Here is a 19,597-nt window from a genome sequence, read left to right on the forward strand (position 1 = left end):
CTGGGGTGACATGCTCAACAGACCTTGATGCTTTGCCAGAGATGGTTTTCATCTGTCACCCCTGGGATTTTGGCTACTGGCCCAGCCTCTTGCCACACACATAGTGCCCTTTTTAGGCAGTGTCCCAAGGACAAAATTCCCAAAGTAAAAACCTCATCTACTAACAATCGCAAGATTATGCCACTAATGCTAGGCATGTCAACATGAAACTGCACTCAGTGGAGTCCTCACCTCGGAAGATGCAGACATTTGTGCAGTCACAGAAACCTGGTTCAAGGCTGTGGAGAGCACCACGGCCATACCAGGCTACACATCCTTCTACACGTTCAGACCTCATACTGAAGGACTGAAAACTGATGGAGGTGGTGTATAAATATTCATTAAGGATACATGCACATCCAGATTGGTTAAGCAGTATGATTCCCTGGAGAGTCTTCAGGTGCTATTGACTGTTTGTAGGGCACCTATTCAAGTCATTGCCAGCTACAGGAGCCCCTCCATGAATCAGGACACCAACTCTGCTTATTTGTATCTACTTTAGTCTGTCAAGATACATCCAAATACCCTGGCATTGGGTGACTTTAAATACCCACCCACTGACCGGGTAAATTACTCATGCTCAAACACTTGCCCAAAGACTTCATTAACTACAATGCCCTATAGCAGCTGGTTGACATCTCCAGAAGGGGAGCCAACATCCTGGATCTGCTGCTTACCAGTATGGAGGAATCACAGTATCACCCCCACTGTGAGGTCCTCCCTGCTGAGATCTGACCACAGATTGGTCTCATTCAAAGCAACTATCACACCCCCACCTGCAACAAATAAACTAAAAAAAGCCTCCAAAGCAGATTATAGCCTCTAATGGGATGGTATAAATATCTTATCTATACCTCCTCCTCAGATGTAGCTGGCAACTATGCCAAGTTCTACACCAGTAGTTTATACAAACACCTGTGTAACTGCAGTGACTTAGATGTACCTGACAGGAGCAAAACAAGCTCCTCATGGAAGAGCAATCTGCACCATGGACAACTACCATTAACAGGCTTAAAAATAATAAAAAGAAGTTGCTGTCTAAGAGTAGGAGAGAGGGAGGGAAGGAGCCCCACTAAACTGGAAACTCCTCAGTTTAAACAAGCAAATCGCAGTTGTTGTGAAGTCCTCCAAAGCAAACTATGAGTCCAAATTAGCTTCCTCCACAAAAGGCAACCACAAGGCATTCTATAGTTACATCAGTAACCTCAAAGGAAAGGCCCAGATTTTTCCCAAACTCTTGGTTGATGATACCACATACACTGAGCCTGTAGACATAGCTAACCTTTTGGCTGACATGTTCTGTGAAAACTTCACTCCCCTGTCCCCACCACACATACCCCATGACATCCCTACCAATTGTCCTCTACTTTGTATCTCTAAAGAGCAGGCCCTAAATGGTCTATGTAAGGCCAAAAACACAGCACCTATGGGACCTGATTACATCCCAGGCTGCATCCTACATGGGCTCCAACATTTATTTATTTATTTGCATTTGTTTACTGGGATGGTCCACTAGGCCAAAAAGTGCCCATTTTCAGTGGAGGCCTGGGGAGAAAAGCTCCACATACAAAATAAATTTAAATATAATCACATGTTCTACATACATAGAGAGATAACTTAAAAAAAAACTGACTTACAATCTTATCATAAATTTCTATCTAGGATAACAAAGGCAGTATACATCATTATATACAAAATATACAAAGTGCAATATATCATCTGCTTTGGATACCGTAGAGTGAAGACAGCAAGAGACAGTTGCATAACTGTTAAGCAGAGGGGAGAAAAATTTAGTGAGATCAGGTAGGGGAAGATGGATTGGCAACACCACTGGTTACTTTTTGCAGTCATAGTCCAACCACCATCTTTGTCCCAACTGAATGAAAAACAGCAACTGTTATTCCTTTGCACAGAGGTGGTGCATCCACTGACCCCGGGAATTATAGCCCTATTAGCCTGACTAGCCCTATCTGAAAGGCCATGGGTCATACCATCATGGACCTTATCAACAAAGATATAGGTAATTTCAAAACAGTTGAACCTACTCAATCGGAATTTGTCAAAGGGTGATCATGCCTGCTAAACCTTGTGGACTTATTTGATGCAGTCACCGAGGACCTGGATGAGAGGAAATCTGTGCATACAGCCTATTTGGACTTAGCCAGGGTGTTTGACACTATCCCCCACTCAGGCATCATTGACAAACTCACCCAATTAGGCATCAACCCTTGTGTCATTAGATGGGTCACTAGCTGTCTCACTGATAGAACTCATATAGTCAAAATAGGGGAATCTGCCTCCAATAGCAGACCTGTTGCCAGTGGTGTTCTACAAGGTTCAGTCCTGGGTCTTCTACTGCTTGGAATCAATTTTTCTGAAGTACAAGCAAACACTAAATGTCTGTAGCTGGCAAAGTTTGCTGATGACTGCAAACTGGGAGTGGTCATATGATCTACAAATGATGTCAACATCCTACAAGAGGATCTTACATGAACAAATGATTTTTGCTAAAGTCATGGCCTTAAACTCAATGCAAATAAATGTATTATTATTATTTTTAGTAACAATGATGTTCCTGCTAAGTACCTCATCAATAGCAACACCTTAAGTACACACTCAAGGGTGAGAGACCTGGGCACACAGGTTAACAGCTACCTTACCTTTTATCGCCATGTCTCCACAGTAGAAAGAAGGGCATTATATCTTGCTTATATCATAAGTGAGGGCATTGTCTCCAGAAAAAGTAGAAGTTATAACCTCCTTGAACTCTTCCCTCATCAGGCCAATAACTGAATACAATGTGCCTTTTGGTATGTACCTTTCCAAGCACCTGCAGCAACTGGAGAGACCACAAAGGTTCCTCACAAGGGAAATTCAAGTCTTCAGCATCTGACCTAAGGGCAGCATCTGAAATCACTGTCACCCTATTCTGTGTCATACAGACTACTTAGAGTTGGTTGATCTCTACCTTCCATATGAGGCAATCGCTGACCCTGCTTTATTGGAAATGCTGCATACATAAGTCAAATGGTACATGGGTTAATCACTCTAAAGACCATAACCTGGTATGTGGCATTAATAAAACTTGCTAGAGGGAGAGATTTGTCTATCAGAGTTTACAATACCTTTGGAACAGACTCCCATTTCATGTCAAACAGACCACCTCATTGGCCCTCTTCAGATGTAGTCTGGCTGATTGGATGGGTATTCATAAATTCACCACAGGGATTCCAACTTTGCCCCTTTTAGACAGGTGCTGATTGTGTAAATAAGGAAAAGAACGTGTCTAGGATTGCAAGGTCCTTAGGGCCATTGCCCTAGTGACTTCCAATGATCCTGTGATCCCATAGGCTCATGTAAAATGATTTAATTAACATCCACATACACCAACTTGGCTGCAGTAAGAATAATATCACTACCTATTTATGTTTACAGAACACTGCACAGCAAACATACACACCGAGTTGGGTGGAGTGAGATTAGAGCCCCTACCTATCTAGTTTTGCAGGTTATATAACACAGAACTCAACACACCCGTCATGGCTTAAGTATGACATTAACATGACTTTAAGTAATCTTATGGTATATGACATCAGCAGGCTTTATCAAGGACAATAGTTTGGAGGTGTACATCAACTACAAGGGCCAAAAAGTGCAGAACCATGGCAGTTTATAAGTCAGTGTGGGATTCACATTTTTTCTATAGGAATATGCACATACACATCAAGTGGGCTGGAGTGAGATTAGAATTACGTATCTAGTCTTATACACTACAGATCACAGTACTTAACACACATACCATGACTCAAGTCTGACATTAACACATCTTTAAGGAATCTTATGGTAGATGGCATTAGCAGGCCATGTGGAAGACAAGAGTTTGGACATGTGCGTCAACTGCAAGGGCCAAAAAGTGCAGAATCATGGCACTTTGGAAGTCAGTGTGGGATTCATACTTGTTCTGTAGGAAGATGCATATACACGCACAAGTATACACCAAGTGGGTTGGGATGAGACTAAAACCCCTACCTATCTAGTCTTACACACTATAGATCAAAGTACTTAATGCACGCATCCTGGTTTAAGTATGTTTTGTAAATGACTGCAGGTGAACTAATCATAGAGAACATAAATAAGCCCTGTGTTGATAAGCTTGAGAGGCCTGTAAAGTCACATTGCTCCTTGCTGTCATCTGCATCTAGTAGCCTAGCAGGCAGATGACTATTATTTATCCTAGCTATGTGATGTGACAAGAATACCTGTTTTGGGCATATGTGTCTGTTTGCATTTGGATGGGCAAGCCTATGGCAAAACACAATTTGCCCTGTCGATGAGTGAGCACACAACATAATACATTGCACAACTTGTTCAGTTGATGTTTGTGTGGTGAATCCAACAGACAAAGTGTGCTGCAGTGAGTGTGGGTGCTGTTGCTGGTGTGGATACAAATATATGGCTTCACAGTATATGTACATATTTGTATACTGTGCCATACATATTCAAGGTTTCAACATGCTGTCTTAGGGAGACATGATATGACTCTTCACTGTCGAGATGTTTGCAGCAAGAGCACACGTTTGACTCATATTTATTTATGTGTCAAACTAAATTGTGGTTTGCTGTCAAATGGCATTATTTACACCTAATGTGAGAGAAGACTTCCAGAAATCTGAACTTCAGATGTCCCAATAGTGCTCCAAACTCAAAAGATGTTCTATGCACTTCCAAATTTTGTAAGTGCATTGTCTACTGTTGAGCTCTTACTTTTGATCCTTTGATCAAAATTATATATGTGTCATAGTGCAGTTTTTCTCACAATAATCGGGGTATGTAGGGGAGTAAAGACACACACACACACACACACACACACACACACACACACTTACACATATATACCTATATATATATTTATGTATATAAAATGTATATATATATATATATATATATATATATATATATATATATGTGTGTGTGTGTGTGTGTGTGTGTGTGTGTGTGTGTGATATGTATGTGTGTTTTTTATATATATATATATATATATATATATATATATATATATATTAGGAGAGACAAACATGTATATGTGTAATGCATGAGGACTCCATTAATATTCCATAAATGAGGCCTAGTGATTACAAATAGAGATATGATAGTGGAAAGAGTATCTGTAGTCCCATTTGGATGTCATTTCTGTCCAACTAGCCCACTGTAGTTACTTGCATAATGTACCAGGTCCATACATACAATGACATATCATATTAATCCTGTAGACTACTGTGTAAATTACAGACTTACCTTGCAGATGCAGCAGTTGACACAACTGTAGTTCAAGGCTGACTCTGTCTGATGCAATCAGTGCACAGCCAATATATGGAAAGGTGCAGGATGTGTGAGTTGCATGGCATCAGTTTTAGTATATGTATGTGATTAGGATTAAGGTGCCAGTCCTTGTGAGTTGCATGGCATCAATTTTAATATATGTATGTGAGTAGGATTAAGGTGCCAGTCCTTAGGTCCCTAGGTTGTCAGTGAATGTGCCATGCATTGTCTCTTAGCCAAAGCCAGGGCATACAGAACATGCCTATGTCTGCCTACAGGGACATCAGCAGGTGTTCATCCTCCAAGTCCTTTTGTGACTGTGGCTGGGTGACCTATGCACTGGTGGGGCTGTGTTTCTCTTCCCTTTGCTGATCCTGCTGCAGCTGTTTTCACAGGATCAGATTGTGTAGCATAGCACATACTGTGAATATCTGGGCACACATGCGTGGGGTGTACTGCAGGTCTCCACCAGATATATCTAGGCACTAACTTCAGAAGCCCAGGCACATGCTCTATGATGTTCCTAGTTTGTGCATGTACCTCATTATGGCATTCTTCCATGGGTGCGTGTGTATTTCTGATGGGTGTCTTCATCCATAACTCCAGGGAGTAGTCAGCATCCCTCAGTAAATGGACCTGTGGAATGCCCCCATAGCAAACATCGCTTACAGCTGTTATATGGGTCAGATATGGGAGTCATTCTAATTGCCAGGGTTGCCAGCATACACATTCATGATAATCCCCTGGGTATTGCACATGACTTGGCAGTTGATGGAGTGGTATCCCTTGTGGTTAACACAGATTGTACCCTGCTCACCAGGTGGTGCCTTGATGTGTACATGAGTGTAATCTATGGCACCCAGTACTTCAGGGTAGTGTGCTAAATGATAGAACTGTTGCATATCACTGGCCCTCATCTCAAGGGAAACAGGTAAATATATATGCTCACTGGCATGTGGAAGAATAGCATCCAGAAAATGGTGAAGTATCCTAGATGCAGATGCCTGTGACACCACCATAATTTTCCCAGTTGGCCTTTGAAATGTACCTGTAGCTAGTATACTAAGGGCTACACATGCCCCCTCTGTTAGCTTTTGCTCTGAGTTGAGGGTGGCAGAGTTCAGTGAGTTCTTGCAATATGTCCCTGTTCACCCTATGACACTCTACAATCTCCAGCTCATGTAGCTCCTGGAAGGTTACCCTGGCCTTGAACTCTTTTCTCCTCAGCCTAAGTCTATTGCCAACAGCACCAGCAGCACTGACTTCAGCATCTAGCAAATACAGATGTAGAATAGCTGCAACAGCCCCTAGTATTATCTCAGTTAAAAATTCGAAGTCTCTACTCCAATGGTTCAGAGTACTGATGGAAAATCAAAATGTAGGGTGTATGCATAGTTTATATAGTTGTGATGTAGTTCCATGATGTGGGATTAGCTAATTCTGATGCATTTCACCTGCTTAGGACATAATTGACATGATTTAAAGGCCCTACTTTTTTGAGTGATGCAGCAAAGCTTAGACAAAAGTATATATTTTTAATTGAATACAGCTGATTCCTATTCATAGCTGGGTATGTCATCATTGTGATGTTGGTAGTCTGGTCACTTGAACACCTTAAGCTGTATCCAAACCATTTTCAGCAAGCAGCGCACTGTGCAAACATGCACAATGAGCACAAAATATCCTAAAAGTAACATGACACACTCCCCCTGATGTCATCCACATCCAGTGGGAATATAAATACCTTGTAGGAGCCTATATGAAAGGGATATGCGGACATGGTTGCTCTTTTTAGCGAGTCAACAAATGCAACTCATTTGCATACATAATAGTGCTGGCAGTCTGGAAACTACACTGTACATAGCCATGTAAGCTGGATAACAGCACAAATGCACTGTTGTACAGATCCGACACAAGGTCCTCCAGTACATTTTTCTAAACTATATTATAACTGTTATTTTACTTTTTTCCCCTGTTAAGCATGTTTGCACAATGCAGCTCATAGAGCAAGCATGCAGAAATTATTTTAAAAATATTATTTATTTTACATATTCCCTTCCTTTTTCAGACATCCACAATGTATGTTTTTCACATTTATGTATGTGATCTAACCTTTTTAGGGAGTTATATCCATATCTGTGGACTTTTACATTTCCTTCTTTCCATGTAAACTTCTGTACTTGGAAAATTTCTGAGTACACTATCAACATGGACATGCAATCTACACAGATGCCTTCTGGCTTGTTGGATTGCTCCACCTGGCTAATTTGTCTAAAATTCACCTGCTTAAGCACAGAAGTTTCCCTATTTGTGCATGCTTTCACGCTGCTATGCAAGGTTTATTGAAACTAAAAATGTCCGAGCTCATGTACGCATCACTGTGTGATGTGTACACAGAAAAAAAACTTGTATAAGGTTTATTGGATTCCACTGTACATATCTCCCTTTATCTAACCCTGACCCTAACCCTAGAATATACACAATCGGAAACAAACATACACCTATCCTTTACTTATCCCAGACCTTAACCCTAATTCACAAATGTTCTCACCCCTTTCAACCCCACTCACTTGTTTTGACAAAACATAAAAGTAATGTTTGCACCCTTCAGCTATATGTACATCCTTTGACATTACACAAAATAGGTTTGGCGAAGTTCAGGGGAACTTCATATATATATATATATATATATATATATATATATATATATATATATATATATATATATATATGTATATATATTCCAAAAACAGTGAATGCTACTGTGTACTGCACCTGAAATGTATACAATGTTTGCTTATGTGATTATTCTGTACTGAGTTTATCAAATACCTGTATCTAAATAGATGCCTCTTTATAGAAATAGTAACATTCAAAAATTCTGGGGCATAATTACATTAGCAGCCATAGAGTACTTTTCAATTGTAAACTATACACTTCATCCTGCTACTTCTTAATTTGTCACTTCCCATTTAGGCATAACATTGTTTATAAGCAATGCTACAGTAAAACTCCCTGCTGTTGCTTAGCTGGGTAATTAAACACACTGAGGAGTAATGGGAAGGCAGTCATCCTTTAGGCTTGACTGTTTGCAGTTCTACTTTTTTACTACAATAAGTCTATTCAACTTCTTTGCACCCTCTCCTCAGTTATCTCTTACCATGCTTGGTCCACCTCTATGTGCTCCTCATAAACAGTTAACTGAAAAAGTAAACATTTAAAACTCGTTCTTGTTCCATATCATCTGCCTCCTGTCTGCTCAACAATCATTTTGACAAAGTTACTTTTACTTTTTCCTTGCCTGTCTGAATAAAATACTTTTCACCCATTATATAAACCCTGCTTATTTCTTCAGCATTACAGCTTTATGCACTTTAATAATGTGTTTGTCTTCCTTCTAGCTTATGCTTAATAAAGTTTCTGAAATGTAATCTTTCCCTTTATCATGCATACACTGTCTTTCTCATCCTTCACCCTTCTTTCTAGTCTAGTAAGCCATTTGGGAAACTTCCGCTTCTTGTTTTTGTATTTCTTGCTTATTCTGTTCCTCTGCTGCTTTTATACTTTCTGTTATCTGCCTCTGCCTGCGGTTCACTGACTCCATTAGTTTTTTACCACTTCTGCAATGCTCATATCAGCATTTCACTCAAATTTGACAGCTTACCATTCAGAAGTTTCACACTGGTATGTCTGCCCTTTTCCCACTCTCACTCATTGACATGGCATGATTCTACTCACCATTCTAGCATAACGTCCACTTCCTGCCCATCTTCAGTTCAAACCAACATCTTATAGATGCAAAAATATTTCAGTTAGTTCCTGATATGTTCAACCTTCTAATGATCTCCAATTTAGTCATCCTTTTTCGTTTCCTAATGTACAAGCTAACTGCCTATCTCCCTCATTTCTATGAAGTACTCCACGTTCTGCCATAACATTGTCCCATCAGCTCCAGCCTTAATTTTTAAAGTCTAACCTGTCCACAGTCATCTTCATCCAACAATTCCCAGATATTATTTACAATTCTACACCTACTGGATGGAAAATCAAAATGTAGGGTGCGTGGCCACGAAGAGTCGGGCCAGTAACTATGTGAGTGAATCTAAGTTCTGCTACTTGTATTCACAACCTCTTATTTTCAATCAGTACCTATAAACTGTGATCATAAATGAAAACAGAATGATTGGTAAATTGAGAGGTTCATCCTAGGATTTGGTACTTCTTTCAATGACATAATCTAATGCAGCATCTGCAGTACCACTACCCTTGCATCCATCCACTGCTATATTCCCTATTCCATTCTGCACTGTTTTATGAACAAGACAACAAAATATCTAAACACCTTCATTTGAGGTGGCTGTTCCTTTTCTCCTATACAGATATGTACACTCTCACGACCTCTGCCGAGGAAGTATTGATTTTTATCTCAAGTGCTTTACAACTAGCAGCAGAATGTTCCTCAAAAGATCACAGTCAAGGGGAATAAATGTTGACATTGACGTGGGAAATACTTGGAAAGTGGGAAAAACAAGAACTCTCAAGCTCAATGGGCATGCTGTATTCTGGAGAAGATGTGACAGTATTATGTATTGATATTGGGCCTATTTCTGTAGCTGACATCCCTGAGAAATTAAAATCTGTATTAGCAAGCTTGGAACATTTATTGGAAACAGATGGAAATGGTTAACATTTGTATATTGTCTAGGCATAGTCAATTTGCTTTTTTCAGTGTTGTGTGGATGGTTGGATAGTATTTCTTGTTTGAAAATTAATGTGGTAATTGTTATTTTCATTAAATAGGGCAGTACAGAGTGTTCCCATTACATGAAGATCACAATCCTCATCATTTCAGGGAAAACTTGGAACCGAATGTTAATTCAGGAAGAGATATGTGGATTAATTTTTGACCATGTAACAATGGATAAACTAATGTTTTGTCATTGCATAGCTATTCAAGGATTTGTGAGTTTTCCAGTCTTATTTCTACATGATTTTTGGACATGGGTAAGACATGCAATTGCATACCATGGAATGTTTTGTGGGAGGTGTTGCAAATGTATGAGATCCTGTGGATACTGCTATGTGCCATTCTGCCCCTGTATTTGTGGAGTGACAGTTTTATCTTCTTTCTTGGCATTAAGTCAAATACATTCAAGGTTCTAATAGGACCCTATCAAAGACTCATCTTGTCCTTCCCTTCTGTTTCAGAATTAACACAAAAAAAAAAAAACGTGCATCAGGATGTATTCAAGGACTAGGGATCATCCATTTGGGGTCTTTGAGAGCTGAATCTCTTTTGTTTGCTGATGTCTGTGCCCTCTTGATCCAAAGTGATCAGCTAAATGATTTAAACATTTTCAGCCACCTCTCCACTCTATATCACATAGCTTCCTCACTGACAACACATTTCTACTCACAATATCTTCTTCTATTTAACAATTCTCCATTGTCTCTAATCCCTTTATTCAATAATATCTGTATTCACATTTCCCACTCTTCTTCCACTGTATTATTCAGATATTCAGCAATTTTTTATACATATTCACCTCAATTCCCACTGACATGCAAACACATAATACTCTGAACCACCTTGTTTACCAATCCAACTTGAAATGACTTCCCAACTCATAACAGCCATATGGTTCAATTACAAACTAAACACCTTTATATCCTCTTTTTCTCTCCCTCCAAACTAACTCCCACTAGCCCATTCTCCTCTTGCTGTGTCTGTGTGTGTGTGTGTGTGTGTGTGTGTGTGTGTGTGTGTGTGTGTGTGTGTGTGTGTGTGTGCGTGTTTGTGTGTGTGTGTGTGTGTGTGTGTGTGTGTGTGTGTGTGTGTGTGTATATATATCTATATATATATATATATATATATATATATATATATATATATATATATGGAACCCACATAATCAACACCACATGGTCGACAATCAAAATGCCGACAATGGGGAAACGGTATGTCTCCATAGTGCAGAATGGAAAGATTTCCATTCTTGCATTGTAGTGCAATCTCAGAGTTGGTATATTAAAGTTATGGGGGTTGTGAGGGGCGGTAGTTATGTTGTCGGTGTTTCGATTGTTGACCATGTGGTGTCGGCTACATGGGACAGGGTGTTGCTGTTTTGCATTGTCGTTCTTGTGTAGGTGATCCATATATATATATATATCTATATATATATATATATATATGTATATATTTTTTTTTCTTTTTTTTTTTTTACTTTATATTGCTTTTATTTTATTTTACTCTATTTATTTTATTTTATTTTATCCTTTGTTGACCATGTTAGTCCTAGTTTAGACCCATGGTAGTATTTATACTACTGGTAGAAATTTGGATAGGGCATTGGGGAACTTTCTGTACTCATTAGGCGATTGTTTATTCTATTCCTAGTGCAGTGGTGGCTGGAAGAATAACACTCAAGGAGATCCAAGATGGTGCATAGCACAGAGATGAATGCTAGTGTAATGTTCAAAGCTGTAGAAGATTCTGAGGAGCTGTATCAGCAGAATTTGTTTGTTTCATCTGAAGCAATATTCAAAACAATGATGGATTTGTTATTACAACCCTTTATTTAGGAGGGTTGCAGGATGATATTTTAGGTGAATTGATGTTGCAGACTGAGCTGGAGAGTGTAATAGATGTCTCATGGGGAGAAATTATGGACACAATTCAACTGGAAGAATCAAAACTATTTTGAAAGAAGACTGCTTGACAATGAAATCATACTGTTAAAGAAACTGCAGGGCAAGTGACAAGAGATGAACAGAGGAAAGAAAATGACAATAATCAAAGGAAATTTATGTTGAGAATTCAGAACAAGGAAGAAATAGAAATGGATAGATATGGCATTTGAGATGATGTAATGGTCCCATTTGGAGGGAAGGCTCAAGAGGTAGGATCTTTTATTCTTATTTTTAAAGAGACATTTTGTGCCATTATTTTGAGACTGGTTCTCTTCTGGAGAGATTTTTGGGCAGTATGAGAAGAAAAAATATATATATAATTCATGGAATTCTTATGTAGTTAAAGTATTTCTCAGAGAAACCAAAATGAAAATAAAGAAACTTTAAAGAGACATTTAAGCAAGCTTTGCAAATATGTTGTGTTCATTAGCAAACCCCGGGATTCAATAAACTCTGTGCAGGAATAGTTCCTGCATGGAGTGAACTGTGTTAGTTTCTGCTTAGTTTTAACAGTAGCGCGCCTTGCATATTCATGAAGGTGCACTACTGCTAAGACTAAATGGACATGAACACTACTGAGTATAAGGGGCATGTTTAAGTAGTGTGCACACATCTAACATGCCCCTTACACTCAGAAAGTGCCACACTGCACTTTTTAAATGCTTTTCAATGTCCATGGACACTGAAATCAAATAAAATAGTAAAACAGTGTCTGCAGACACTGAAATAAATAAGGGATCAAGAAATTAATGCAAGGGGTGTATGACAGAACCTGTCACATATGGCACTTTGCAAGTGGTTTCAGTGTCCGCAGACACTGAAAGCAGCTATCCAAATATGAAGCAGTGTAGGGTGTGTATGACAAGTACGGTCACTCACACCCTGCATTGTAAAGGAGCCATACGGCCATACCCCTCAACTGTACAGGTTTTTTACAGAATGCCCAGATGTCTGCCTTACATAACTGTACCCTTCAACCTCCTACAGCAAGAAATCTGTACAAAGCCATAAATAATGGGGGGACAAAGGCCCAAAAAAGGGACACTTTTACAATTTTGCTCTTGCAAACTTGGAAAGTTGATAGAATAACAGAATTTGCATTAGCCTGGATTTTCTGAAGGGTGTGAAGTCTGAAACTGAAATGTCTGTCATTATGTTCTGACTTAAACCCTGAGTGATTTGCCAATGATTTGCTAGAAAACCAGAGTCATATGAGAAATGAACCAAAAATATGAGACAATAAGCTGGACATTTGCAATAATCTGTACAGTTGAGAGGTATGCTCCCTCATGTTTTTGGTGTGTTCCTCCAAATATCTGCCCTACCTGGGAAATAGCAGAGGACTAGAATCATTAAATAAGGAGAAACATTTGAGTTGAAGACCCCACATCTGTCAGAAAAGTTATACTAATGCCAAACCTATTATTCTATCAACTTTCTATGTTTGTAATAGCAGTATTTGAAGTATGTCCCTATTTGTCCCCTTACAATTGCCCGTACAGTGATTTACAAGGAATACTGATACATGCCACTAAAGTGATGTTATAAAATTCCTTGTTTTCATACTGAGTTATGTTTAAGCATAGCTGAGTGGGTTTGCATGTTATGGCTCTCTGTTCAGCATTGTTTAAACATCCCATAGGAGATAAATAAAAATATACAGCTCCCATCCTAAGGATGAGATAGTGTAGTGATTAGATTTCCAGCTTTGTATGCAGGTGTTCACAGTTCAAGTACCAAAACAGGTACTTTATTTTTACTTGGGAAAGCATTGTTAAAATTATCTTTTTGTGTTTTAAATCCTGTATTATACAACAACCCCCCCCATTAATATTCAAAAATGTCCACGCTGATATGTCAGCGTGCACATTGTAAATCCGTGTTATAGTAATGGAAAAAGGTCTGGTTGCCCAGACTTTTTCCATTACTATAACTCTTACAGCAATACTGTCTCGCTATGTTAAACGAGTTTAACATAGCGAGACAGCTTTAAAAAAAGCAACAGAGATTCTCTGTTTCATTTTTTTAAAGCTGTCTCGTTATGTTAAACCCATTTAACATAGCGAAACAGTTTGTAAAAAGCAACGGAGATCTTGCTTTCTCCGTTGCTTTTTTTTAAAACTGTCTCTCTATGTTAAATGGGTTTAACATAGCGAGACAGGTTTAAAATAAGCAACAGAGATTTCCGTTGCTTATTTTAAAGCTGTCTCGCTGTGTTAAACCCATTTAACATAGCAAAACAGTTTGTAAAAAGCAACGGAGATCTTGCTTTCTCCATTGCTTTTGCCCACAACTCTGATGTACTGCATAGGTGTACGCATGCGCAGTACATCAGAACTGCCGCAGAATACCAGACAGCTGTGGAAGGGCAGCAAGGAGGCATTAAACAATGCCATTATTTAAGAAAAGAAATTATTTTTTTTCTTAAATAATGTCATTGTATAATAGCAATAAACCACTTCTGGGTGTAGGTAATGCTGGATTTACCCACGGTTGGCTTTGTTTGGCCACTCGGGCTTTGCCCTCGTGACCAAACCACACCAACCGTGGGTAAATCCAGCATTACCCACACCCAGGTGTGGGTTATTGCTAGAGTAATTGATATTTGTTAGCCAGGGTACTGTAGCTGGTTCAGAATGTAAGTGTGAGTGCATATAATGTGAAATCACCCATGTATACACAAGTGTCCCATACAGTATAGTTGCACCCTAAGGTAAAGTAATGAAAGTACATAGATGGATGTCATGTAAAGTAAATCATATACACTTAATATGTCAGTAATGATAAATGAAGTCATAATTCTGATATTTTTTTAAATGAAACGTGAGCAATGGTTAGCAGTGGTCAGCTCTGCTTTGCTGGTTTAAGCATTCTTAACACATAAATACTAAGCAGCAGTCATCTCAACTAAGTGGATATGTGCACTGTTAAGCAGTGGTCAGCGAATACCCCTTTAAGCACTGTTCAACTCAGCTTAGCAGATTTGCACACTGCTTAGCTGAGCTTAGCATTTTTAAAATGGTCCAATGATGGCCAAGGTCAGGTATATGGTTTTATTTAAACCACAGAGGTGCGAATTCAGCCAAAACCTGTTGAAGTTGATCTGTGCAGGTACTATGCCGGGCATTGGTGAAGGAGTGCACTTTCAGGTGCAGTTTTGGGGCATTCAGAGTCATGGCTGTACTCCTTGTAGAAAGCCATGATGAGAGACTGCTGCAGGGCCAGTACCAGGGCTCACAGTATAAAGCACAGGCCTAAGACCATCTCATACATGATCTCACTAGTGCTACTGTCATCCCCCAAACTGGTGAGCAGGTAGGACACCATTATGCTGACCTAAAGCAGAAGAAGGGGACACACTTGGCCCAGTGGATCCAAGATGCAGGGGCATGGAATGCTCTAGTAGTGTGTAAGTATCAGAATCAACCAGTTTGTATCAAAGTCTAGCTTGAGTATTTGAGAGACAGCAGTGCATAATGCTTGCTTTTCTCCCCTACAGCTACAGAAAAGACAGCTAGCAACATCAAAGCCCATGCCAACAGACTGTTAATGCTGCACCGATAGGCTGGTGAGTACACATCTATCTTGCAGTATATAGTACAAATAACTAAGAAGGAGTACATTGTTTACTGCCAGTAGGTATATTGTTACATGTTAACTGAATAAATAAAGTTTGTCCAACTAATATTGATCTACAGGATATGTAGTACTACAGCACTGTGTCATGTCACTGTAATAAAGATCTGTACCAAAACCTGTTGTGTTTGCTTCGGTATGTTGTTGTAGAAATAGAATGTATACAGGTTATCCACAGCAAATATGGGTTTGACAGCATGCATTAACCAAGGTTGTTCTGAGAACCAGCTGTTAAGAAAAACTTTAGATTGTGGAGCTGTGAAACATGATATACATGAAATATGAAATATATACTGCACTAAGCTCTGAACCCTGAATAGTAGTGTGTAATGTATCACAGTGTGTCCCATGCAGCATTGCCATATGTCAACCTTTGCTTTCCAGACTGTATTATGTCAAAGGATCAATGCACAGTATTTTAACTATCTTTCGTGCATGCATCTCAGGATTATAAGGTCAGTCTGTCTAACCAAGAGAGTATTAGGCAGAGTCAAGCCAAAAACAGCAGTTCCCCCATAATTCAGTGTGATGAGAAATAGCATAGTTGTTAATTTTGCACACCCAGACATGGTTCGAATCCAGGGAGCGTTAGTAGGATTTGTGCATATTTATACACAAGGAATCAGGGCTAAATGTAGAAACAATCAGGTACTATTAACAGATATTTTTCCACAGGTTTTACAGGTAAAGAAATGTTGGTAGTAGCTGTATGAAGGGTATACTAATGTACAACTGTTCCACTGTCCAACCCCATGCCTAGAAATGACAGCAGGATAGGTACACACAACATGTAGTCTTCCAAATACATGTCTTTCAAGTGTCACGCTATCATAGCTACTGGTCACTGCTTCAATAACCCTGGACACAGATAGGAAACCAGGTGAAGTATGCCAGTAACACATTAACATATCAGCAGTGCAGGTCACCCATTCTGTGCCAGATATGTACCCCTGACATATATGAATCCCCTCTAGTTATGTAGTTAGAGTTTTCACAGTTTGCCCCATACCATTCCAGGTTGACAATGTAACAGGTATGTTTGTTCTACAGATGTTAGGGGCCATAGGTAGATGTAAAGTGAGGGCAGACCCGTAGATTATTGAGCAGTAGTGTTGTGAAAAATAGAAGCCTAAACAGCTAATCTACTTTTTTGTCCACCCCCCCTTATCTGCATCAATAATTATTATTCATATACTACAGGTATGTTGTTCTCAAAACCTAATGTAAGGATTTGTGTTCTGTTATTCATCATATATTTGATTGGTTGCATGTTAACATATCTTTTTCAAATACCATTGTTGGTGGCCTGTTGCCATCAATGTTACTGGCATGATGTTACAATGTATACTGTTGTTCCATTTATACATGTGTTCTGTTTGCTAAGCAACTGTTTCAAATCTGTTGTATGGAGTTAATTGGAACACACATGCATGTTGTTATAACTAATTTTGAAATGTTTTGTTCATGACTTACCAATATATTTTGTAAAACCTCAACACGATAGCACTTTTGGGAAGGCAGATCCTGGCAGATCTGCCTGTCCTGCCTCATCTGGCCATGGCAGCAGGACCCAGCATATCTGGGACCCAACCTGAAACTGCTTCCTCCGCTGGTCCTGCACCACTTTCAAGTGGAACTGCCTCAGGGGACAGAGTCCTTTCTCACCCCCCAGGGCCAGGGCATATGTCTGAACCACCCTGCAGGTTGCAGTCCATGTTTGGCAAGGGGTATCCTGTGCTGACAACTGAAACAGTTAAAAGAGGTCCCAGAACTGTGGGACAAGAGACATGTCATACAGGTCTGTACTGATTGCACAGAGAAGTGATTGCACATCAGAAACACCTTAATGTCATTCAAAATACTGTAAGTGAAGGTAATGTCACCCCAAGAAGGAGCCATACTAGCATAACAGAGAACATCCACCATCAGTTCTGGAGTATGGTGCACAGCGTCATCTGCATGAAGGTGGATGGACAGCTGCGCCAGATGGAAGGCCCCATGGTGCACCTTGAGAGGCAGGCTGCCCCTCCCATCCAGGCCCCAGCAAAGCTACTGTTGGGGCCATGAAAGTGCAGTGGTGACTGCCCATGGATGGGGACCTCAGTCCCACTGTATCCATTTGAGAGCTCATGGGCTTTGGATTCCCAACCACCCTCCCTGTCAAAGGTGTTTCCCCCCTCATGTGTCATATACTCTCTGTCTGCTGTCTTGTCTGTCTGCAAATGCAACCTATCATACCAAACCTTCCTCCCCAAACATACCTACAGCCCTTCCCCAACATCCCACTCTCACCTTACAAAAAAAAAAAAAAAAAAAAGGCATCTGTCCCACAAAAAAATCATTGTCCCATACATAGTGTGAGTGTAGACACTAGCCATAGCCAGAGTACAGGTGAGGTTCCATACAGGCGGATTGGCAGGGGTGCTTGAAGGAGGACTGCTGCCCATCAAGCCCCTGCTGCAAGTGCCACAGCAGCAAGTGTCACCAGACACATGCTTTGGGCCATCATGGAGGCACATGCATGTATTGAATTCAACACCAGAAAAATACTCAGGGGCTTGGATGAAACTCCTCCTGGCATATGTGACAACTTACATGACCTTGTTGAGGCTACATATCACAATACTGAGGTTATGAATAGATGGTTGGGTGAGATCTTGGCAATCCTCGACTATGGAATATCTGTGCTGGAGTGTGTGGTGGGAGATGGGTGTCAGCCACATGGACATAGGTCAGCACCAAGATCAGCTGAGAGTCTACAGGGTCATGCACCTTCACACTCCTGTAGTGTCAGTACCACCAACATCACTGAAGGGGGGGGTACTGTCCACACCACATCAGAGGAGGCCATGGGCATATGGTCCTGGTCGGTCCCATCAGGTACACGGATCCAGCAGACAGCAGTCACCATTGTGAAGTAGTACTGCATCTGGCCTTGGGCCTAGTGGTGCCAGTGATACCCCTGGCAGGACCAGTTCCCATGTTTGTGGCCAAAGACGATGAACTGTACATCCTGCCATGAATGTTCCACAGCTGTTCAACATACCACATACCCCTGTGTAGGGAAGCCAAATGGCATGACTGTGTGCATATAAACACACACACATATCTCTATCACAGGCAGGTCACCTCCAGACATACACAGCACTTCTGCACAGCCTATTTATAGAACACCCCTCCAAACACACACACACACACACACACACACACACACACACACACACACACACACACACACACACACACACACACACACACACACACACACACACACACACACATAATGTCAATCGCATGGCTCAGCCTAGGCCTTTGGCAAACCCAAACCACAGCCTGTGCATATGATTATGCCTGTGCCCCATCCCTGTCATCCAGACAATGCAGGGACATGCTAATATGGGTCTGATGCACAGGATAAATATAGTACAGTGCAGCTATGTAATGCTGTGTAAGGTGCTGTCTGCCTGGATTTGTTATGGGTACACATCAAAGTGTAGGTACCTTATTAGCCATGATGCATTATTGGTGTTAGTACCAGTGACTGAATGTAGTCTGACATGCTGTATTCTATTTGTGTTGCAGGTGTCTGTCTGTCTGCAGGCTGTGGCTCTGCAGACTTTACCAATGGGGAGTATGGGAGAGTGGAAACACATTGACCATTTCATAGCCAAGGTACAGCTGTATATGTACATGTTTAGCAGGTATGTATACATGCAACAGTGTGTGAGGGACACTGTTGGCATTTAGGGTGACCTTGTATGCATACCCCTTGTCACAGACAGATAGCCAACATACATGTCATATCAGTATTCTGTAGTACCACAGGCTCATAAACACAGAGGATGTTAATGGAGTACAGGCACTAGGTCCTTTATAAGCATAGCCATGACTTTAATCCCCAACAGATTCACCT

The sequence above is a fragment of the Protopterus annectens genome, chromosome 5.part0, assembly GCF_019279795.1.
Source record: "Protopterus annectens isolate FY-2018-M chromosome 5.part0, PAN1.0, whole genome shotgun sequence".
Classification (NCBI taxonomy): Eukaryota; Metazoa; Chordata; order Ceratodontiformes; family Protopteridae; genus Protopterus; species Protopterus annectens.